At 37.8% G+C, this 24334-nt stretch overlaps 1 protein-coding gene across 1 annotated transcript in view; it reads left to right on the top strand.

Moving 5' to 3' along the window:
* Positions 1–22171, top strand: part of GRIA3 (glutamate ionotropic receptor AMPA type subunit 3) — a 662172-nt gene extending 640001 nt beyond the window's left edge. The window contains exon 16 of the mRNA XM_053699114.1: positions 22036–22171. The gene's annotated coding sequence lies outside the window, so the exon portion shown is untranslated. The remainder of the gene's footprint in view (positions 1–22035) is intronic.
* Positions 22172–24334: the final 2163 nt, after the last annotated feature.

Raw genomic sequence — 24334 nt, forward strand, 5'->3', positions numbered from 1 at the left:
ACAATAGCTTTGTTTAAATGGTGAATGAACAGTGAGACTTTTTACTGAAGAAGATTTAGGTATTGATAGACACAATGTCTGTGGATAGACAAGAGATAGACTATAATTAATGCCTAAGCATTATAGATAGATATAGTAGAGATAAACACTGTGGCTCATTAGAGTTAGTGAAGATAAATTCCCAAAGCAAACCTGGGTTAGATAGAGGTAATTAGAGTTCCTGAGACTTCAGGGGTTAAGTTATGACTAAAGTATAGATACAATTGGTATTAGTAAGATTAGTAAGCAGGAGTCCTGGATACATGGAGTTTACACTGGAGTAACTCTTTTAAGCATGATATGTTTTAACACACTTGTTGAATATATCTCCAATTGTGTTGTAATCCTCAAAGATGAACTTGGTGTTGCCGTTTTTAGACTGTTATATCTTCACACACTCACACAAAATCATTCAGAAATAAAATATTTACAGTTCTCCATTCACTCCAATAATTCTTAAACAGAATATTTGTAGGATGATTAGTTTGCGTGTTAATGCGGGATAAAGATAGACAAGTAGCAGTAGAAGCTGCAGTAACTCAGTTGCACATAAATAAAACAAGTACAGCCTGATTTCACAGAGGCAAATGTGTGATAATACACTTAGCGATATTCAGATATCCTCTGGTTAACGTAATAAGTTGAGCGGTACCTTGTTATGAAAACTTTCCCCCAGAGCGATACATTACCAACCGCTTCAGCGTCCAGTGTGAGTGTGTCTGACTTCCGGAACTCCAGGGAAATGAGATCCGTCACAGATGAAAGTGGAGTGATCTGGAGGTGGATAACAGCCGATCCTGGCTGTAAGGTAGAAACAGGCTACGAATGGTTTAACCACAGGTACAGAGAACAGGATGTTTGGGAGAGTAAACAGGAATAACCTGGATAGAGCAATTAACATGCAGAATTGACCTGATGAGAAAATAACTAATGAGACAAAGTTATTAGCTGAATACAATACTGCAATTTTCAGGCAAGGTATCCTAGTTTTGAGCTCCTTAAATAGGTTGGTGTTGCATATGGGCAGGGATATACCTTAAAGGTATATCACATATCCCCCTTCTTAAGGAACCACCCCAGGGGTGTCCAAAGCAGGTTTGGAGGGGTTCCTCAAGTGATAAGCTCGTAGCAACCGAGGAGCATGCACATCAGAATGAGGTTGCCAAGAATCCTCCTCAGGACCATAACCCTTCCATCTAATTAAATACTCAAGTCTATTACTATGTATCCTTGAGTCAAGAATAGTTTGTACTTCATAATGTTCAAGATCATCAATTAACATGGGAGGAGGTGGTTTTGAGTTACTTCTTTGAGCCTCAGAACAATACGGTTTCAAAAGGGATACGTGAAAAGTTGTATGAATCTTATAATCTTTAGGTAAATGTAGACCTACAGCATTAGCGTTCACAATCTTATTTATGGTAAATGGACCTATGAATTGGTTTGCCAGTTTTTTGCTTGGTAAGTGTAATTTAAGGTGTTTGGTTGAAAGTAGAACCATATCCCCTATTTTGTAATTTGGACTTGGACTGTGTTTTGTGTCGTAATATATCTTCTGATGTTCTTTTGCTTCAGCTAAATGAGTTTTAAGTAAGTTAATTTGTGTTTGTAGTGACAAGGCGAACTCTGTAGCGCTAGGTGAATTATTGTTAATGGTAGTCAGTGATAAGGTGTTTGGGTGGTATCCATAGGCTGCGTAAAATGGTGACATCTTTAGTGATGATGATTTAGAATTATTATACGAAAACTCTGCCATAGGGAGATATGACTCCCAGTCATTTTGCAGATATGTAATGTAACATCTGAGATACTGCTCAAGTGTTTGGTTTAACCTTTCGGTTAATCCGTTTGTTTGAGGATGAAAAGCCGTGGAGTATCTTGGATTGATATGTAATGTGTCACATATAGCTCTCCAGAAAGAGAAGGTAAATTGCGAACCTCTGTCTGTGATAATATTTTCTGGTAACCCATGTAAACGGAAAATAGTGTCAATGAAGACTTTGGCAGTGGTTTTTGCAGATGGTAAACCTTTAAGTGGTATGAAATGTGCCAACCTAGTTAGGTGATCTACTATAACTAGGATGGTGTTGAACTGTTGTGATATAGGTAGGTCTACTATAAAGTCCATTGCTATAGTAGACCAGGGCCTATCAGGAATGGGTAGAGGCATTAATAAACCTACTGGTTTTTTATGTTCTAATTTATTACGTGCGCAAATATCACAGCTTGTGATGTAATCATAAACGTATTGGTCTATATTGGGCCACCAAAATTGTCATCTTGTCAAATCTGTAGTCTTCTGTATACCCATATGTCCAGACATAGGGCTGTCATGAGTATGAGTCAGAATGGTTTTTCTTAAGATTTCGGGTATATACACTCTTCCATCGTGATACAATAAGTTTGTGATCGGATCTTTATAACAAGATTTTAGAGATTCCGTCTCAGTTTTACATGCTTCTTGTACCTCTTCCTCTAATGTGGTAAGATTTCCAATGATCTTCTCATGTGGAATGATGTATTCTTCATTTCCGGTTTCAGGTGACGAATCAAATTGACGTGATAAGGCATTAGCCTTAGTATTATGATGTCCAGGTCTGTAGGTGATAAAGAAGTTAAACCTATCCAGAAACAAAGACCATCTTACTTGGCGTGCAGTTAAGGTTTTACTTCTCTTTATATATTTGAGGTTTTTGTGGTCTATATAGATTGTAAATACTTCCTGGATGCCTTCTAGGAGATGTCGCCAATGTTCAAGTGAACATTTTATGGCCAGTAACTCCTTATCTCCAACACAGTAATTGGTTTCTGCTGGTGTTAGTGCTCTAGAGAAAAATTCTATCGGATGTGGTTCAGAAGTTTCTTTATCTATTTGAGATAATATAGCACCAATACCTATGTTTGAAGCATCCACTTCAACTATGAATTTCAAATTATAATCTGGCATTCGTAAAACAGGAGCTGTTACAAAACACTGTTTTAAGATGGTGAAAGCTTTTTGAGCTTCATCTGTCCATTTAAATTTGTGTTTTTTACCTGTTAATTGAGTTAATGGTTTCACGATTGTTGAGAAATTCTTTACAAATTTCCTATAGAAATTTGCAAATCTGATAAAGCGTTGCACAGATTTTACGGTTGTGGGTATCGGCCATTTCGTTATGGCAGAAATTTTTTCAGGATCCATTTCAATGTTATTTGGAGTTATTATGTAACCAAGAAATTTTATACGATTTACATGAAAACAACATTTTTCCTGTTTAGCGAACAACTTGTGTTCTTTCAGTCTGGTTAGTACCCATCGAACATGGTTTTCATGTTGTTCTTGGTCTTTAGAATAAATTAATATATAATCGAGATATATTATAACACATATGTCTGTTAAATCATGAAAAATTTCATTTATAAAATGTTGAAAAGAGGCTGGTGCATTTGTAAGACCGAAAGGCATGACATTATATTGATAAAGTCCGTACCTTGTACGGAACGCTGTCTTCCATTCGTCCCCCTCCCTTATTCTGATTAAATTGCAGGCTTGTTTCAAGTCTAGCTTGGTATAAATGGTTGCTCCGTTTAAACGTTCTAGCAACTCAGGAATTAGGGGTAATGGGTATCGATTCTTTATTGTAATTGTATTCAAAGCTCTATAATCTATAATTGGACGAAGGGTGCCATCCTTATTCTTAACCAGAAACATACCTGCGGCTGCAGGTGAAGTAGAGTGTGTGATAAAACCTTTCTTTAGGTTTTCATCTAAGTATGCTCTTAAGTAGGTTAATTCTGTTTGAGATAGGGGATATATCTTCCCATGAGGGATTTCTGATCCTGGTATGATATCTATGGGGCAATCAAATGTTCTATGAGGTGGTAAATTTTCTGCCTCTTTCATATCAAAAACCTCTGCCAAATCCTGGTAGACCTCAGGTATACCACTGACTGTGAGAGATATAGTACTATGTGGGAAACATGTTTTTTGACAAAAGAGTGAATCAAATGTTGCGGTATGTTGTGACCAATTTATGGTGGGATTATGTCTACTTAACCAGGTATATCCCAGTATAATAGGGTGTAGTGAGTTAGGTAGTACGTCAAAGGTCAAACATTCTACATGTCCTGAATCTGTGGTTATCAGTATTTGTATGGTTTGGTGTGTTATAGGTCCTTTCTGTAATAGTCTCCCATCAATTAATTTAACAAAGACTGGGATTTCTCCAACATTGGTGTGTCCGGTCCACGGCGTCATCCTTACTTGTGGGATACTCTCTTCCCCAACAGGAAATGGCAAAGAGTCCCAGCAAAGCTGGTCACATGATCCCTCCTAGGCTCCGCCCACCCCAGTCATTCTCTTTGCCGTTGCACAGGCAACATCTCCACGGAGATGGTTAAGAGTTTTTTGGTGTTTAAATGTAGTTTTATTCTTCTATCAAGTGTTTGTTATTTTAAAATAGTGCTGGTATGTACTATTTACTCTGAAACAGAAAAGGATGAAGATTTCTGTTTGTAAGAGGAAGATGATTTTAGCAGACAGTAACTAAAATCGATTGCTGTTTCCACACAGGACTGTTGAGATGAAGTAACTTCAGTTGGGGGAAACAGTTAGCAGACTTTTCTGCTTAAGGTATGACTAGCCATATTTCTAACAAGACCATGTAATGCTGGAAGGCTGTCATTTCCCCTCATGGGGACCGGTAAGCCATTTTCTTAGTTAAACATAAAAGAATAAAGGGCTTCAAAAAGGGCTTAAAAACTGGTAGACATTTTTCTGGGCTAAAACGATTGCTTTACTAGGCATATTATGCAGATTCTAACTAATAATTGGTATTATAATCTTGGGGAACGTTTAGAAAAATGGCAGGCACTGTGTTGGACGCCTTTTTCAGATGGGGGCCTTTCTAGTTATAGACAGAGCCTCATTTTCGCGCCATTAATGCGCAGTTGTTTTTGGAGAGCAAGGCATGCAGATGCATGTGTCAGGAGCTAAGAATCACTGAAAAAGCTTATAGAAGGCGTCATTTGGTATCGTATTCCCCTCTGGGCTTGGTTGGGTCTCAGCAAAGCATATAGCTGGGACTGTATAGGGGTTAAATGTAAAAACGGCTCCGGTTCCGTTAATTTAAGGGTTAAAGCTCTGAAATTTGGTGTGCAATACTTTTAATGCCTTCTTGGGAACAATAATAGATTCCTTAGAAATGAGGATTTTTCTGACAGAGGTCAGAAAATCAAAACTTCTAAGCTCTTGTCAAGTACTTCACTCTGTTCCTCGTCCTTCCATAGTGCAGTGCATGGAAGTAATAGGATTGATGGTTACAACAATGGACATAGTTCCTTTTGCACGAATTCATCTAAGACCATTACAACTGTGCATGCTCAGACAGTGGAATGGGGATTATACAGACTTGTCTCCGACGATTCAAGTAGATCAAAAGACCAGAGATTCACTCCGTTGGTGGCTGACCCTGGACAATCTGTCACAGGGAATGAGCTTCCGCAGACCAGAGTGGGTCATTGTCACGACCGACGCCAGCCTAGTGGGCTGGGGCGCGGTCTGGGAATCCCTGAAAGCTCAGGGTCTATGGTCTCGGGAAGAGTCTCTTCTCCCGATAAACATTCTGGAACTGAGAGCGATATTCAATGCTCTCAGAGCTTGGCCTCAACTAGCAAAGGCCAAATTCATAAGGTTTCAGTCAGACAACATGACGACCGTTGCATATATCAATCATCAGGGGGGAACAAGGAGTTCCCTGGCGATGAAAGAAGTGACCAAGATAATTCAATGGGCGGAGGATCACTCCTGCCACTTGTCTGCGATCCACATCCCAGGAGTGGAAAATTGGGAAGCGGATTTTCTGAGTCGTCAGACATTCCATCCGGGGGAGTGGGAACTCCATCCGGAAATCTTTGCCCAAATAATTCAATTATGGGGCATTCCAGACATGGATCTGATGGCGTCTCGTCAGAACTTCAAGGTTCCTTGCTACGGGTCCAGATCCAGGGATCCCAAGGCGACTCTAGTAGATGCACTAGTAGCACCTTGGACCTTCAACCTAGCTTATGTATTCCCACCGTTTCCTCTCATCCCCAGGCTGGTAGCCAGGATCAATCAGGAGAGGGCCTCGGTGATCTTGATAGGTCCTGCGTGGCCACGCAGGACTTGGTATGCAGACCTGGTGAATATGTCATCGGCTCCACCATGGAAGCTACCTTTGAGACAGGACCTTCTTGTTCAGGGTCCATTCGAACATCCGAATCTTGTTTCCCTCCAACTGACGGCTTGGAGATTGAACGCTTGATTTTATCAAAGCGTGGGTTTTCAGATTCTGTAATAGATACTCTGATTCAGGCTAGAAAGCCTGTAACTAGAAAAATTTACCATAAAATATGGAAAAAATATATCTGTTGGTGTGAATCTAAAGGATTCCCATGGAACAAGACAAAAATTCCTAAGATTCTATCCTTTCTACAAGAAGGTTTGGAGAAAGGATTATCTGCAAGTTCTCTGAAGGGACAGATCTCTGCTTTATCTGTTTTACTTCACAAAAGACTGGCAGCTGTGCCAGATGTTCAAGCATTTGTTCAGGCTCTGGTTAGGATCAAGCCTGTTTACAGACCTTTGACTCCTCCCTGGAGTCTAAATCTAGTTCTTTCAGTTCTTCAAGGGGTTCCGTTTGAACCCTTACATTCCGTAGATATTAAGTTATTATCTTGGAAAGTTTTGTTTTTGGTTGCAATTTCTTCTCCAAGAAGAGTTTCAGAGTTATCTGCTCTGCAGTGTTCTTCGCCCTATCTGGTGTTCCATGCAGATAAGGTGGTTTTGCGTACTAAGCCTGGTTTTCTTCCGAAAGTTGTTTCCAACAAAAATATTAACCAGGAGATAGTTGTACCTTCTTTGTGTCCGAATCCAGTTTCAAAGAAGGAACGTTTGTTACACAATTTGGACGTAGTCCGTGCTCTAAAATTCTATTTAGAGGCTACTAAAGATTTCAGACAAACATCTTCCTTGTTTGTTGTTTATTCTGGTAAAAGGAGAGGTCAAAAAGCGACTTCTACCTCTCTTTCCTTTTGGCTTAAAAGCATTATCCGATTGGCTTATGAGACTGCCGGACGGCAGCCTCCTGAAAGAATCACAGCTCACTCCACTAGGGCTGTGGCTTCCACATGGGCCTTCAAGAACGAGGCTTCTGTTGACCAGATATGTAAGGCAGCGACTTGGTCTTCACTGCACACTTTTGCCAAATTTTACAAATTTGATACTTTTGCTTCTTCGGAGGCTATTTTTGGGAGAAAGGTTTTGCAAGCCGTGGTGCCTTCCATTTAGGTGACCTGATTTGCTCCCTCCCTTCATCCGTGTCCTAAAGCTTTGGTATTGGTTCCCACAAGTAAGGATGACGCCGTGGACTGGACACACCAATGTTGGAGAAAACAGAATTTATGCTTACCTGATAAATTACTTTCTCCAACAGTGTGTCCGGTCCACGGCCCGCCCTGGTTTTTTAATCAGGTCTGATGAATTATTTTCTCTAACTACAGTCACCACGGTATCATATGGTTTCTCCTATATATATTTCCTCCTGTCCGTCGCTCGAATGACTGGGGTGGGCGGAGCCTAGGAGAGATCATGTGACCAGCTTTGCTGGGACTCTTTGCCATTTCCTGTTGGGGAAGAGAGTATCCCACAAGTAAGGATGATGCCGTGGACCGGACACACCGTTGGAGAAAGTAATTTATCAGGTAAGCATAAATTCTGTTTTGCTTACACACTAGTGGAATTTTATTGTTTTCAACATAACTTGCATCAATATAATTCTCAGAAGCTCCTGAGTCAATCAACCCTTTAGTTTGTGTGCTTGTCTGGTCCCACTGTAAAGAGAGAGGGATTAACATGTGTTTTAAATTTACTAGACTATGTATATGGTTAAATTTATATAGCTTACCCCATTTTTGCTTGGCTAAGATTGGACATGTTGCTACAGAATGTTCCTTTTGGGCACAATACATGCAAAGGTTTCCTATTCTCCTCCTGGTCTTTTCCTCCAATGTGAGAGGTCCCTTCATAGCTCCTATTTCCATGGGGGTTGAACCAGTTGTAGATTTGTCAGGATGGGTTATGAAAGGTCTTCTAATAGGTGTTTCACTTGATACTCTCTCTGCCCGTCTCTCCTGTAGTCTCCGTTCCAAGGTTGTACTTAGTTTAATGAGAGAACTTAATGTCTCTGGGAACTCTACTCGTGACAATTCATCCTTTAAAGTCTCGGACAATCCCAGACGAAACTGATTTTTCAAGCTAATTTCATTCCACTGTGAATCAGTGGCCCACATTTGAAAATCTGTGGTGTATTCTTCGACTGTGCGTTTGCCTTGTTTTAATTGGCGTAAACGTGTCTCTGCATATAATTGGTTATTAGTGTCCTCATATAAACTTGACATGGCAGTGAAAAAATCCTGGATAGACTCTAGTATAGGATTGTTTGTTTCATAGAATCGGTTTGCCCAAGTACGTGGTTCACCCTGTAAATAGGAAATTACTGTACAAACTTTCATCCTATGAGAATGATAAGTCCTTGGTTTTAGGGTGAACATTAAACTGCAGGCATTCTTAAACTCTCTGAATTCATTCCTTTTACCAGAAAAAGGTGTCGGTGGTAGGATCTGTGGTTCAGGTATTTCAGCTTGTTTAGGTGTCATACACTCTTTAATAATATTTTTTAATGCTAATGTCTCTGCTTGTACTTCGGTTAGCGCACGTGCCAAATAGTCAAGTTTATTATATACATTAGTAAACTCATTTTTTACTTCTTCAGGATTCATTTTGCTTAATGGTAATATAAACTTCAAAATATAATATATTTTATTGGCCTGAAAATTATGTGGGATACTAACTTGTTGTTATCCCAAAGTTTTAAATATACTTTGAAGTTTAAACTACTTAAGTAGTTGTGTATCTCTTTGTTACTTTTCACCAGAGAACAATAGCTTTGTTTAAATGGTGAATGAACAGTGAGACTTTTTACTGAAGAAGATTTAGGTATTGATAGACACAATGTCTGTGGATAGACAAGAGATAGACTATAATTAATGCCTACGCATTATAGATAGATATAGTAGAGATAAACACTGTGGCTCATTAGAGTTAGTGAAGATAAATTCCCAAAGCAAGTTGGTGTTGCATATGGGCGGGGATATACCTTAAAGGTATATCACAAAAACCCACCACCCAACCAACCGCACAAAATAAAAAACCGAACTCTAACTAAGATACCCATTGCCCTGAAAATGGCATTTGGATGGGCATTGCCCTTAAAAGGGCATTTAGCTCTTTTGCTGCCCAAATCCTAAACTAAAAAAAAACACCCAAAAAAACCTATCACTAACCCCCGAAGATCCACTTACAGTTTTTGAAGTCCCGCTTGAACGATCTTCATCCAGACGGCGAGAAGTCTTCGTCCAGGCGACCTCTTCAATCTTCATACTGGTGGCGAAGTCCTCATTCAAGCCATGAGAAGTCTTCATCCAGGCAGCCTTTTCAATCTTTATCCAGTCGGTATCTCTTATCTTGATCCCGGCGGCGAGGAGCGGGTCCATCCTGAAGACATCCGGTGTGGAGCATCCTCTTCATACGGTCGTCGCCATACACTGAATATTCAATGCAAGGTACGCGATTCAAGATGGCATCCCTTGCATTCCTATTGGCTGAAAATTTTGAATCAGCCAATAGGAATTAGAGCTGCTAAAATCCTATTGGCTGTTCAAATCAGCCAATAGGATTTAAACAGCTCTCATTCTATCGGCTTATTCAAGTTTTTTTTTTGTTAATTTTGTGGGGGGGGTTTTGTAATGGTAGGTTTTTTTATTTTTTTGTGATTTTAGTGTTTTTTTTATTTTTTGTAATTTTAGGTTTTAGTGTAAGGCAGGTTAGGTTTTATTTCACAGGTAAGTTTGTATTTATTTTAACTAGGTAGTTAGTAAATAGTTAATAACTATTTACTTACTAGTCTACCTTGTTAAAATAAATAAAAAATTACCTGTGAAATAAAAATAAAACCTAGGCTAGCTACAATATAACTATTAGTTATATTGTAGCTAGCTTAGGTTTTATTTCACATGTAAGTATGTATTTAGTTTTAAATAGGTATTATTTAGTTAATAATTGTAAGTTTAATTTAGCTCTATTGTAATTATGGTAATGTTAGGGGGTGTTAGGGTTAGGTTTAGGGTTAAGGTTAATAGTTTCATTTAGATTTTTGCGATGTGGGGGCTGGTGGTTTAGGGGTTAATAGATTTATTTAATGGTAGTGATGTGGGAGGCCAGATATTTAGGGGTATAGCTGTATTCAGTTGCGGCGATGTCGGGGAGCGGCAGAATAGGGGTTAATAGATTTATTATAGTGTGGGCAATGTTGGGGTGCAGGGGAATAGGGGTTTTATAACTTTAGTATAGTGGAGGCGATATCGGGAGCGGCAGATTAGGGGTTAATAGTTTTATTTAAGTGGCGGCGATATCGGAGGCGGCACATTAGGGGTTAATAACATTAACAGATTAGGGGGTTTAGACTCTGGGTTTATGTTAGGGTATTAGGTTTAAACGTTAGATTTTTTTTCCCCCATAGACATTAATGGGGCTGCCTTTCTTTCCGTGATGGCAGGTGTTTTTTTTCTAACCCGCTCTCCCCATTGATGTCTATAGGGAAAGCTTAAAGCACTGTATTGCACGCACAAGCCGGCTGTTTAAAAATTTGTAATGGCAGCGCTATGGAGGGTGAAATAACGCAACTTTTGTTGCATTCGTGTTGCACCCTCTATAGCGCAAAACTTGTAATCTCGGTGACTGTATTTTCTTTCACACACAGATGATTAATTACTGGATATTTTCTTTTATACATAAGGCCAGATTCTCTAAAGCTCTCTGCTCAGATCACTCACAATTTTCTAGAAAATTTTATAATAATCTTAAATTCTCCATTCTAGCAAGATTATCTAAAAGGTCTCATTAGTACTCTGAGGACCCTGAAAGAAATGTAAAAAAGTCAAATTTTTGCTTGTGTTTTACTTGCACAAGACGATATTTGGCTTCTGCTTGAATACCGGAATGAGCCTCTTACTTCTGCATTCGGCAGTGAACGAAACTGATAAATGCACATCTCTAGTGCTTCATATTTTATATTACTTTACACTTCATATTTTACCCTTACAGTTTTGTTTCATTTAAGCTTTGTACTTTGTGTTTAATGCATTAAGATGTATCCAGCAGTGTATATAGGATTCTGATTTTATAAATGTCTTTAGAAGGGGACATTTAGGGGCCGATTTATCAAGTGTGAGTCTTCAGGTTTGCCGGAAACAGCAGTTATGAAGCAGCGGTCTTAAGACCACTGCTCCTTAACTGGTCAGCAATCAACCCAATCAGATACGATCGGGTTGATTGACACCCCCTGCTAGCGGCCGATTGGCCGCGAATATGCAGGGAGCAGCATTGCACAAGCAGTTCACAAGAACTGCTTGTGCAATGTTAAAAGCCGACAGCTTATGCTGTCGGCATTCAGTGATGTCGGGCGGACATGATTCGCTACAGCGAATTATGTCCGCCCACCATTTGGTAACTTGACCTCTTAGTATTTAGTGAGTCAGGTGCCTGACGTTGCTCTTTTGAGATATTTTTGGAGGATCATCCATGTTATCGTTTTATCTTTAATTGTATTTTTCTTTACTGGTTTTACTACACCCTCCTATTTAATTCTCCTACTCAGCCATCTTTCAAAGTTTTAAATCCTCTTTCAAAACCTACATATTAAAAAAAAGTATATCAGCTAATTGTATTAAATATCAGACTTACATACATAACCAACTCTCTGAGCCACACTACATGTCAAATCTTGAACTACCTATAATCTGTTTTTATCTTCTCATTTCTGTCTTTTTCTTATACATTGTACACCATATGATGACCCATTAGAAATTAAAGATTATATTAACTAAATTAGAGGTTACTTCCTTATGCTAGGAGATTGGCTGGGCCGGAATTACAGCCTAGGTGCCTGTTGGCACCAAAATCGGAAGCGCCCTTGTTCACCACTGTGCTGGCGACCTTAAATAAGATGGCCAACGGCATTGAAATAACAGTACCTCCCCGGGCCCCATACTTTCATCAGGGGTAAGGCTATGAGAAGGTGCAATGTAAATCCTGTATTTAGTTGATGAAGAATACAGACAAATTATGCAGACACATTGCCAACTAGAAACACAGCTGTGCTTATAGTTAGACTTCTATTTGTGGGGGCCATAAAAAAAATCATAACATATTCTTTAACATACAGTAGCATCAATAATATGGTGCAGAGCCTATTAGAACATACATTATTTTTATATATTAAATTATACAGATATATTACCAACTAGAAACACAGCTGTGCTTATAGTTACAGATATCTTTTTGTGAGGGCTTCAAAAAATCATATGATATTCGTTAACATATAATAGCATAAATAATGTGGTGCAGAGCCTATTAGAACATAAATTATTTTTATACATTTAATTATACAGAAACATTATCAACTAGAAACACAGCTGTATTTATAGTAACAGACTAGGGCTACAAAAATATCATATATACTTTAACAAATAATAGTTTTAATAATATGGTGCAGACCCTATCAGAACATAAATTATTTTTATATTATATTATTTATTATAAATAATAATGTGCTTTTAGCTACCTATATGAAGCCACCTTATTGTGGGTAGCAGCTAGTTCTCATCCATCTAAATCACCTGTGATGTCAGAGTAGGCACATGACTGCTACCAACAAATGATAGGAAGCAACTAGCTCTGACATCGGAGTTCATTTAGCTGAATGGGAACTAGCCGTTACCATTTTTTCCAGCTCTCACTACAGTGGTTTCAAGAAGGTAATTTTAAACTGACTGGTATTTATAATTGGCAGAGACAGGCCCAGGAGATTGGTCTCTGCTTTTCATCATTTTATTACATGCATGGTACCATAGTCTTCAGACGTACCTATTTATAAGTGAAAATTTCTCTATTTAGCCCACCTGTGCATTACAAAATATTTTTTGTCTGTATTCCTTCTCAAGATCAGATTCTTAGAAAACACCTTGTCTAGACATGGTTTTCTGCAAGGTGTCTTATTAAGGGGGACAATATAGTAGCAGCATAAACGTTAAGGGACAATCAACACCAGAATTATTTTTTTTTTAAAAGATAGATAATCCCTTTATTACCCATTCTCCAGTTTTGCATTACAAACAGTTATAATACATGTTTTACCTTTGTGATTACCTTGTATCCATGCCTCTGCAAACTGCCCCCTTATTTCAGTTCTTTTGACAGACTTGCATTTTAGCCAATCAGTGCTCACTCCTAGGTAACTTCACGTGCGTGAGCTTAATGTTATCTATATGAAACACATGAACTAATGCCCTCTAGTGGTGAAAAACTGTCGAAATTTATTCAGATTAGAGGTGGCCTTCAAGGTCTAAGAAATTAGCATATGAACCTCCTAGGTTTAGCTTTCAACTAAGAATATCAAGAGACCAAAGCAAAATTGGTGATATAAGTAAATTGGAAAGTTGTTTAAAATTACATTCCCTATCTGAATCATGACTTGACTGTCCTTTTAAAAGGTCATAACCACTTGGGTCAGGCTTGCATTTTCATCCAGGTCAAACTGCGGTTTTTGTATTTAGTAGTATGGTTCATCTCTCACACCATAGGTCTTCTGTTTTGGTCCTGGCATGATAAATCTTCAGCAACAGATAAACTGTTAAAGGGACATGAAACCCAAAATTTTGCTTGCATGCAATTTAAAAACTTTCTCATTAACTTCTATTTTGTTTTTTCTATTTGTATCCTTTGTTTGCACGTGTCTGTAGCACTATATGGTAGCAGTTTTGCAAGAATGTTATATATTTGCAAGAGCACTTAGGTGGCAGCACTATTTCCTGCCATGTAGTGCTCCAGACAAGTGCACGCTGCTTATCTAGATATCTCTTTAACAAAGAATAACATGAGAATAAAGCAAATTTGATAATAGAAGTAAATTGGCAACTTTTTTTAAAATTGTATGCTCTGCAGGAATCACAATAGAAAACTGTTGGGTTTCATGTCTCTTTAATTAGCAGTTTTGCCTAATACCCTTGCCTGAGGTATCTATTTGCTGAATATTATGATTTATTTATTTTAGGCAGAACATACAGTGATCTGAGATGTCATCGCAGAAAATGCAGCATGTCTGCAGAAAGAACAGGACACATGCAGGAACCGTTAGGGCTTGAACTTTGTAGTGCTGCTCCATATGAGACAGTTCTCTTCAAACAGAGCTGTGCTCTGGTTGCAGTGTATAAGTTTTTCTTTCATGTAATTGGGAAGAGTCCATGAGCTAGTGACATATGGGATATACAATCCTACCAGGAGGGGCAAAGTTTCCCAAACCTCAAAATGCCTATAAATACACCCCTCACCACACCCACAATTCAGTTTTTACAAGCTTTGCCTCTTATGGAGGTGGTGAAGTAAGTTTGTGCTAAGATTTCTACGTTGATATGCGCTTCTCAGCATTGTTGAAGCCCGATTCCTCTCAGAGTACAGCGAATGTCAGAGGGACGTGAAGGGAGTATCACTTATTGAATTCGATGATTTCCCTAACGGGGGTCTATTTCATAGGTTCTCTGTTATCGGTCGTAGAGATTCATCTCCTACCTCCCTTTTCAGATCGACGATATACTCTCAATTTACCATTACCTCTACTAATAACTGTTTTAGTACTGGTTTGGCTATCTGCTATATGTGGATGGGTGTCTTTTGGTAAGTATGTTTTCATTACTTAAGACACTCTCAGCTATGGTTTGGCACTTTATGCATTTATTCTAAATATATGTATTGTACTTATATTTGCCATGAATCGGGTTCATGTATTTCCTTCTGCAGACTGTCAGTTTCATATTTGGGGAATGTAAACATTTTTAAGAAATGTATTTCTTACCTGGGGTTTATTCTTTTATTAATTGACTACTTCTTACAATTGCGGGTATTAGGCCCGCGGGTGCGTCAAATGCTAAACTTTATTGCGTCATTCTTGGCACGAGAAATTTTTGGTGCGAAAAAATACGTTTATGATGCAACTTCGTCATTTCCGGCGTCATACGTGACGCCGAGACCTTTCACGCGGCGGCGTTATTAGTGACGCAAGTGTGTCATTTGCTGTTATTTTTGGCGCCAAAAAAGAGTTTACGTTACGTTGTGCGTTATACTTGGCGCCAATTTTTTTTCATTATTTCAATACCCCTTGTATGTTTGCCTCTTGCTATTTGCTATCAGAGGCCTATGCTATTGCATTTTTTCCCATTCCTGAAACTGTCATATAAGGAAATAGATCATTTTGCTTTATATGTTGTTTTTTCTCTTACATTGTGCAAGATGTCCCAATCTGATCCTGCCTCAGAATTTTCTGCTGGAACATTACTGCCTGACATCAGTTCTACCAAAGCTAAGTGCATTTGTTGTAAAATTGTAGAAATTATTCCACCGAATGTCATTTGTAATAGTTGTCATGATAAACTTTTACATGCAGATAGTGTTTCCATCAGTAATAGTACATTGCCAGTTGCAGTTCCTTCAACTTCTAATGTGCATGATATACCTGTAAATTTTAAGGAATTTGTTTCTGATTCTATTATGAAGGCTTTGTCTGCATTTCCACCTTCTAATAAACGTAAAAGGTCTTTTAAAACTTCTCATTTAGCTGATGAAATTTCAAATGACCAACAACATAATAATTTATCCTCTTCTGATGAGGATCTATCTGATTCAGAAGATCCTTCCTCAGACAGTGACACTGACAAATCTACTTATTTATTTAAAATAGAGTATATGCATTCTTTATTAAAAGAAGTGTTAATTACTTTGTTAATTACTTTGGATATTGAAGTAACCAGTCCTATTGACGTTCAGTCTAATAAACGTTTAAATGCTGTTTTTAAACCTCCTGTGGTTTCTCCAGGGGTTTCCCCTATTCCTGAGGCTATTTCTGATATGATTTCTAGGGAATGGAATAAGCCAGGTACTTCTTTTATTCCGTCTTCAAGGTTTAAAAAATTGTATCCTTTACCAGCAAAATCTATAGAGTTTTGGGAAAAAATCCCCAAAGTTGATGGGGCTATTTCTACTCTTGCTAAACGTACCACTATTCCTATGGAAGATAGCACTTCCTTTAAGGATCCTTTAGATAGGAAGCTTGAATCTTATCTAAGGAAGGCCTGTTTATATTCAGGTCATCTTCTTAGACCTGCTATTTCTTTGGCTGATGTTGCGGCTGCATCAACTTTCTGGTTGGAAAATTTAGCGCAACATGAATTAGACTCTGACATATCTAGTGTTGTTCGCTTACTGCAACATGCTAATCATTTTATTTGTGATGCCATTTTTGATATTATCAAAATTGATGTTAGATCCATGTCTTTAGCTGTATTAGCTAGAAGAGCTTTGTGGCTTAAGTCTTGGAATGCTGATATGACATCTAAATCTAGATTACTATCTCTGTATTTCCGAGGTAATAATTTATTTGGTTCTCAGTTTAATTCTATTATTTCAACTATCACTAGGGGAAAAGGAGTTTTTTTTTCCTCAGGATAAGAAACCTAAGGGTAAATCTAAGGCTTCTAACTGTTTTCATTCCTTTCGTCAGAATAAGGAACAAAAACTCAATCCCCCCCCAAGGAATCTGCTTCCAATTGGAAGCCTTCTTCAAATTGGAATAAATCCAAGCCATTTAGGAAACCAAAGTCAGCCCCTAAGTCCGCATGAAGGTGCGGCCCTCATTCCAGCTCAGCTGGTAGGGGGCAGATTAAGGTTTTTCAAGGATTTTTGGATAAAATCTGTCAAAAATCATTGGATTCAGAGCATTGTCTCTCAAGGGTATCGAATAGGATTCAGAGTAAGACCTCCTGTGAGAAGATTTTTTCTCTCACACATCCCTGTAAATCTAGTAAAAGATCAGGCTTTTCTGAAGTGTGTTTCAGACCTGGAGTCTTCACGGGTAATCATGCCAGTTCCTCCTCAGGAACAAGGTCTGGGGTTTTATTCAAACCTATTCATTGTACCAAAGAAAGAAAATTTATTCAGACCAGTTCTGGATCTAAAAATTTTGAATCGTTATGTAAGAGTACCAACTTTCAAGATGGTGACTATAAGGACTATTCTACCTTTTGTTCAGCGATGACATTATATGTCCACAATAGACTTGCAGGATGCATACCTTCATATTCCGATTCATCCAGAACACTATCAGTTTCTGAGATTCTCTTTTCTAGACAAGCATTACCAATTTGTTGCTCTTCAATTTGGCCTAGCAACAGCTCCAAGAATCTTTTCAAAGGTTCTGGGTGCCCTACTATCTGTAATCAGAAACCAGGGTATTGCGGTGTTTCCTTATTTGGACGATATCTTGGTACTAGCTCAGTCTTTACGTACTGCAAAATCTCACACGGATCAACTAGTGTTGTTTCTTCGGTAACATGGTTGGAGGATCAATTTACCAAAAAGTTTCTTGATTCCTCAGACAAGGGTCACTTTTTAGGCTTCCAGATAGATTCAGTGTCCATGACTCTGTCTCTAACAGACAAGAGACGTTTAAAATTGGTCGCAACATGCCGGCACCTTCAGTCTCAGTCATTCCCTTCAGTGGCTATGTGCATGGAAGTTGTAGGTCTCATGACTGCAGCATCGGACGCGATCCCCTTTGCTCGTTTTCACATGAGACCTCTACAGCTTTGTATGCCGAATCAATGGGGCAGGGATTATACAAAGATATCACAATTAATATCCTTGAATCCCAATGTACAACACTCTCTGACATGGTGGATAGATCACCATTGTTTGGTTCAAGGGGCTTCTTTTGTTCGGCCAACCTGGACTGTGATCTCAACAGATGCGAGTCTTTCAGGTTGGGGAGCTGTTTGGGGATCTCTGACAGCACAAGGGGTTTGGAAATCTCAAGAGGCGAGATTACCAATAAATATTTTAGAACTCCGTTCAATTCTCAAGGCTCTTCAGTTCTGGCCTCTGCTAAAGAGAGAACCGTTCATTTGTTTTCAGACAGACAATATTACAACTGTGGCTTATGTCAATCATCAGGGTGGGACTCACAGTCCCCAAGCTATGAAAGAAGTATCTCGGATACTTGCTTGGGCGGAATCCAGCTCCTGCCTAATCTCTGCGGTGCATATCCCAGGTGTAGACAATTGGGAGGCAAATTATCTCGGCCGCCAGACTTTACATCCAGGGGAGTGGTCTCTCCATCCAGATGTATTTTCTCAGATTGTTCAGATGTGGGGTCTTCCAGAGATAGATCTCATGGCCTCTCATCTAAACAAGAAACTTCCCAGATACCTGTCCAGGTCCAGGGATGTTCAGGCGGAAGCAGTGTATGCGCTGATACTTCCTTGGTGTTATCATCCTGCTTACATCTTCCCGCCTCTAGTTCTCCTTCCAAGAGTGATCTCCAAGATCATCATGGAACAGTCTTTTGTGTTGCTGGTGGCTCCAGCATGGCCACACAGGTTTTGGTATGCAGATCTGGTTCGGATGTCCAGTTGCTCGCCTTGGCCACTTCCGTTACGGCCGGACCTACTATCTCAAGGTCCGTTTTTCCATCAGGAATTCAAATCATTAAATTTGAAGGTATGGAAATTGAACGCTTAGTTCTAAGTCATAGGGGTTTCTTTGGCTCAGTGATTAATACTATGTTACAAGCTCGCAAATCTGTCTCTAGAAAGATTTATTATAGAGTTTGGAAGACTTACATTTCATTGTGTTCTTCTCATAAATTCTCCTGGCATTCTTTTATAATTCCTAGAATTTTACAGTTTCTTCAGGATGGTTTGGATAAGGGTTTGTCTGCAAGTTCCTTGAAATGACAAATCTCTGCTCTTTCTGTTTTATTTCACAGAAAGATTGCTATACTTCCTGATATACACTGTTTTGCACAGGCTTTAATTCGTATTAAGCCTGTCATTAAGTCAATTTCTCCTCCTTGGAGTCTTAATTTGGTTCTGAAGGCTTTACAGGCTCCTCCATTTGAACCTATGCATTCTTTAGACATTAAACTACTTTCTTGGAAAGTGTTGTTTCTTTTGGCCATCTCTTCTGCTAGAAGAGTTTCTGAGTTATCTGCTCTTTCTTGTGAGTCTCCTTTTCTGATTTTTCATCAGGATAAGGCAGTTTTGCAGACTTCTTTTCAATTTTTACCTAAGGTTGTGAATTCTAACAACATTAGTAGAGAAATTGTTGTCCCTTCCTTATGTCCTAATCCTAAGAATTCTTTGGAGAGATCCTTACATTCTTTGGATGTGGTAAGAGCTTTGAAATATTATGTGGAAGCTACTAAAGATTTCAGGAAGACTTCCAGCCTATTTGTTTTATTTTCTGGTCCTAGGAAAGGTCAGAAGGCTTCTGCTGTTTCCTTGGCTTCTTGGTTGAAACCTTTGATTCATCAAGCTTATTTGGAGTCGGGTCAGGCCACAGCTCATTCTACTAGATCGGTCTCCACTTTGTGGGCTTTTAAGAATGAAGCGTCAGTTGATCAGATTTTCAAAGCGGCAATTTGGTCCTCTTTGCATACATTTACTAAATTCTACCGTTCTGATGTATTTGCTTCTTCGGAAGCAGTTTTTGGTAGAAAAGTTCTTCAGGCAGCTGTTTCAGTTTGATTCTTCTGCTTTTGATTTAAGTTTTTTTTCTTTCAAAAATGAAAATAAACTTATTTTTTTGGGTTGTGGATTAATTTTTTCAGTGGAATATGGCTGTTTTTATTTTTATTCCCTCCCTCTCTAGAGACTCTTGAGTGGAAGATCCACATCTTGGGTATTGATATCCCATATGTCACTAGCTCATGGACTCTTGCCAATTACATGAAAGAAAACATAATTTATGTAAGAACTTACCTGATAAATTCATTTCTTTCATATTGGCAAGAGTCCATGAGGCCCACCCTTTTTATGGTGGTTATGATTTTTTGTATAAAGCACAATTATTTCCAAATTTCCTTTGTTGATGCTTTCTACTCCTTTCTTATCACCCCACTGCTTGGCTATTCGTTAAACTGAATTGTGGGTGTGGTGAGGGGTATATTTATAGGCATTTTGAGGTTTGGGAAACTTTGCCCCTCCTGGTAGGATTGTATATCCCATATGTCACTAGCTCATGGACTCTTGCCAATATGAAAGAAATTAATTTTTCAGGTAAGTTCTTACATAAATTATGTTTTCTTAACACATTGCATCCATAGCAAAGTGCTGTTTGAAGTGAGCAGTCAAATATGCAGCAGCAGCACATTGCTTGTTTACTGGCTCTCAGAGATTTTTTCAAACCCGCTCTCTAGCCTTTCCCAGTCTGCAAAGATGTTTATTCTGAATTTTAAAATTTCTTTTTTTGTATGCAGTTAATTTGCAATTCAATTATATTATAAAGCATTAAAATATGCTTTATTCTTCAGTTAACCAACACATTGCAGTTGAACTGGTGCCTTAGTGTAACTGTCTAATTTAAAATATAATTTTATTTAAAAATGACCTGCAGAAAAATTTTCACTAAAAAAAAATCTCATCGCAGAAAGTGAAGAAAAGTTCTGCCTCTGTGGTGATTTGCTTTACAAATTTATTTTCAGAGAAAGACAAATCTACAACTTGCATGAACTGTTCAATGTCGGCCATAACTACCTCTTCTATAAGAAGGGAAGTGGTACAAGAAATGACTGGTTGGGGGGGCAGATTAGGGGTTAATAAATATAATGTAGGTGTCGGCGATGTTAGGGGCAGCAGATTAGGTGTTCATAGGTATAATGTAGGTGGCGGCAGTGTCCGTTGGCAGATTAGGGGTTAAAAAAAATTATTATAGTGGCGGCGATGTGGGGGGGCCTCGGTTTAGGGGTACAAAGGTAGTTTATGGGTGTTAGTGTACTTTGTAGCACAGTAGTTAAGAGCTTTATATTCACACGTTAGCCCATAAAGCTCTTAACTACTGACTTTTTTTGTCGGTAGGAGTCTTGTCGGTAGAGGGTCTACCGCTCACTTGGTCCAAGACTCCAAATACCAGCGTTAGGCAGATCCCATAGAAAAGATAGGATACGCAATTGACGTAAGGGGATCTGCGGTAGCCTGGAGTCGCGGTAAGGAAGTGAGCGTTAGACCCTTTCCTGGATGACTCTAAATACCAGCGGGCGGTAAAAAGCAGCGTTAGGACCCCTTAACACTGCTTTTGACGGCTAACACCAGACTCTAAATCTAGCCGTTAGTGTTTAGTGTCCATTCAAGTATGGTGAAATTTACTTGACCTTGCAACATTGTATGTAGTGATTGTTTAGATCAGAACACAAGCTCGGTTACATGTGCCCCTGATTGGCCACATGGCAAAGGAGAACCTCAACATGGATATCTCTGCACTATTATTTGAAAGCATTTATTTTGCAGTGCAATGCGTAGTTGCTCATATATGCAATGAGTTTGTGTGATTTTAAATGTTACTCAGAAAGTACCTTGATGCATGGATGAAAGTTTATTTCTATGGAACTAATAGTTACATCAAGTCAGGTATGTGTGTGACACACAATACAAGGCAAATGCCTTGTTCCTGGTTTGGTAAATTGACCCTTATGTATAGTATCAATATACCAGGATCTTAGCAGTTTATAACGGTAATCAACAACACATTTTATTTCATACAAGGGTATTCATTTTCTAATTTCACACAGACTCCAGCATAGGTATATTTGTGTATGGTAATCTACTCACAAAATTTGAATGCTGATGCGAAAACATTTTTTAAATTCTTAATGTACTTTCAAGAAGATAACTTTTGGAGTATTTCTGCTAAATCTGTGTATAATATGTTGTTATTCAAGTACCACTATTTTTTTATTGAGTCAGGTGATGATAGTAACAATAATAATCATCTTTATCATAATACTAATTTTATAATATTTTTTTGTTTTGCAGCTAACAATAAGAATTATGAAATGGAATGAACCTATAAGAACAAGGCTTCCTTTTAGATCCTGACAACCTGAGCCAGTTAAACTCTTTCCTTGGTGTCAGGAATGACACAAATTGCTGATGGTGCAATGAACTTTTAGTAGAAAGAACTGATTTTTTTTTTTTTCCTTCAGTGCCTTATGGAACAATCTGAGACTCACAACAATGCAAACCATCACCGAAATGCTAATGCTTTGCTTGAACAACAACAAATGTTAGCTGGCCACAAGACAAGATTCTAGTAAAAGAAAAAAAAATATATATATATATACTCTTGATAAAGAGTAGTTCTTTAAAAGCCATTGTTTAATAGCACTGTACAAGGCCTCAGATGCTCTATATGCATTTTAAAAGTGCATTCACTCTTTCTTGTGGTTAAAAAAACCAAACACATTTCAGCTCTGGGTATCTGTATTTGTATCCATACTTCATTGTAGTTGTGTTGCTGTATGTTTCACTAAAAGCACTCAGGCTTTCATGGGAAAAACACACAATATGCATTTGTTTGTGAGTTACATCAAAATGGCTGCCTCCACTAATGTATTGCCATTCTCAACACTCTCAGTTGGATGTGATGACTCAAAGAAAAAAGAATGAAGGAACTTTAATCAAAAGTATATTTAAAAAAAAAATCAGGTTTGCTCTAAAGCATAAACTTTAAAATGTCTAATTAATATGTTAAATAATGCATCTATTTAGCTATTTAGTAAATAATTAGAGTGAATGCACTTTTAAGTTCACAGGCATTGCACTAAACGATTGTGACCGACAAAATGTTACTGATGCGTAATTCACTGTATACTATGGCATAAAAAATAGATAATATATACTGACTTCTTCATAACACTAAAATATAAACCCAAAATGTCCCCTTTTAAAAACTGTTCAAAGAATATCATTAATGTGAGGGAAAAAAAACTGAGTTCTGATTGGCTATGGATTTAATTCTCTTAAACTTGATTTTGTTAGATTAGATATTCAGCCCCAAAAAGGCACTACATAAATATGAGTACACCAATGCCATAAACTATAGTTAAATCAGTTGTAATTTAAAAAATATAGATTCAGAAAATATGAAACTACTGGAATTAACAGTTTATACTCTCCAAGTAAATTGAGTCAGTTATTTAGAATTATTATGCTCCAGTGGTGTTACTCTTTTAGTTAATAAATAAGTACACTTCAAAATCATGTAGAAGACAAAGATGTACTATTGTGTTTTAAGATGACTACAACAAAATCAGGGCATTTAATAAGTAGCTATAGAAAATACATTATTAACCATAAATGAATAAGTTCCCAATATGTTTGCAACTTAATTAATATACAAAACAATATTGAAACAAATAGTCTTATACTTCTAGTAGTGTTTAGAGTGTTATAATCTGATACAACAGCACACAATATTTTGTTTTAAATTTTCTCAAAAATTATGTTGACCCATATCTTATAAAGAATATGCAGTCTTCTTCAGTACTATACAGAGTGCCGTAAATCTCTTCCATACATTTAGATTTACTAAGAATGGAGATATCTCTGCAGTCAGAAAAATGAATTTATTTCAGGAACTATGATTAATCAAATGTTATTGGTTTTTATTGAAACAAACATGGAATGTTGTTTTTTCTAACAAGGTCTACTCTATTATTAGTGTATCATCACCAGATAGCTATATCAGAGGATAAAATATAATTATTATCATAACCAAAAATCTTAGAAATGATGTTGACAAAATCATCACTAATTCAAAATCAAATTATCTGAATATAAATATATTTGTCCAAATCCTTTTTTCAGAGTCAAGGTAACAAGCCATATCGTAGATTAGTAGTATTGCTACACAATTATTAAACTATTTAATATATGTTTTACTTTATTACTACAGATGCAATTATAATACAGCAATCCCTTGACAGATTTTTTTTGCCCTAGTTTAGCAGAACATGCCCTGGAAATGTAGACTCCAAAATAGAATATGTTTCAACATTCCCTTGGTGTAAAATGCAGACATCTGATGTTAATCTATTTGTATTACCTTGCATGTCCTGCAATGCCCTATTGCCTCAGTTTTTCAGTCAGAAGATATTAATACACAGTTCCAACTCTCTTGATATATTTTTTTCAAAATTTGACAGATAATGTAAGCTGGCTTTTTTCTGCGTTCAGTTTGTCAAAGCTTTAAAAATACATTTCATGTTGCATTTGTGCATTTGCCCTGTGTATTGAAAGTATCCTTCATTTTGTTGAGTATGTTAATACTGCA

This window comes from Bombina bombina, chromosome 1 (assembly GCF_027579735.1).
Source record: "Bombina bombina isolate aBomBom1 chromosome 1, aBomBom1.pri, whole genome shotgun sequence".
NCBI classification, from domain to species: domain Eukaryota; kingdom Metazoa; phylum Chordata; class Amphibia; order Anura; family Bombinatoridae; genus Bombina; species Bombina bombina.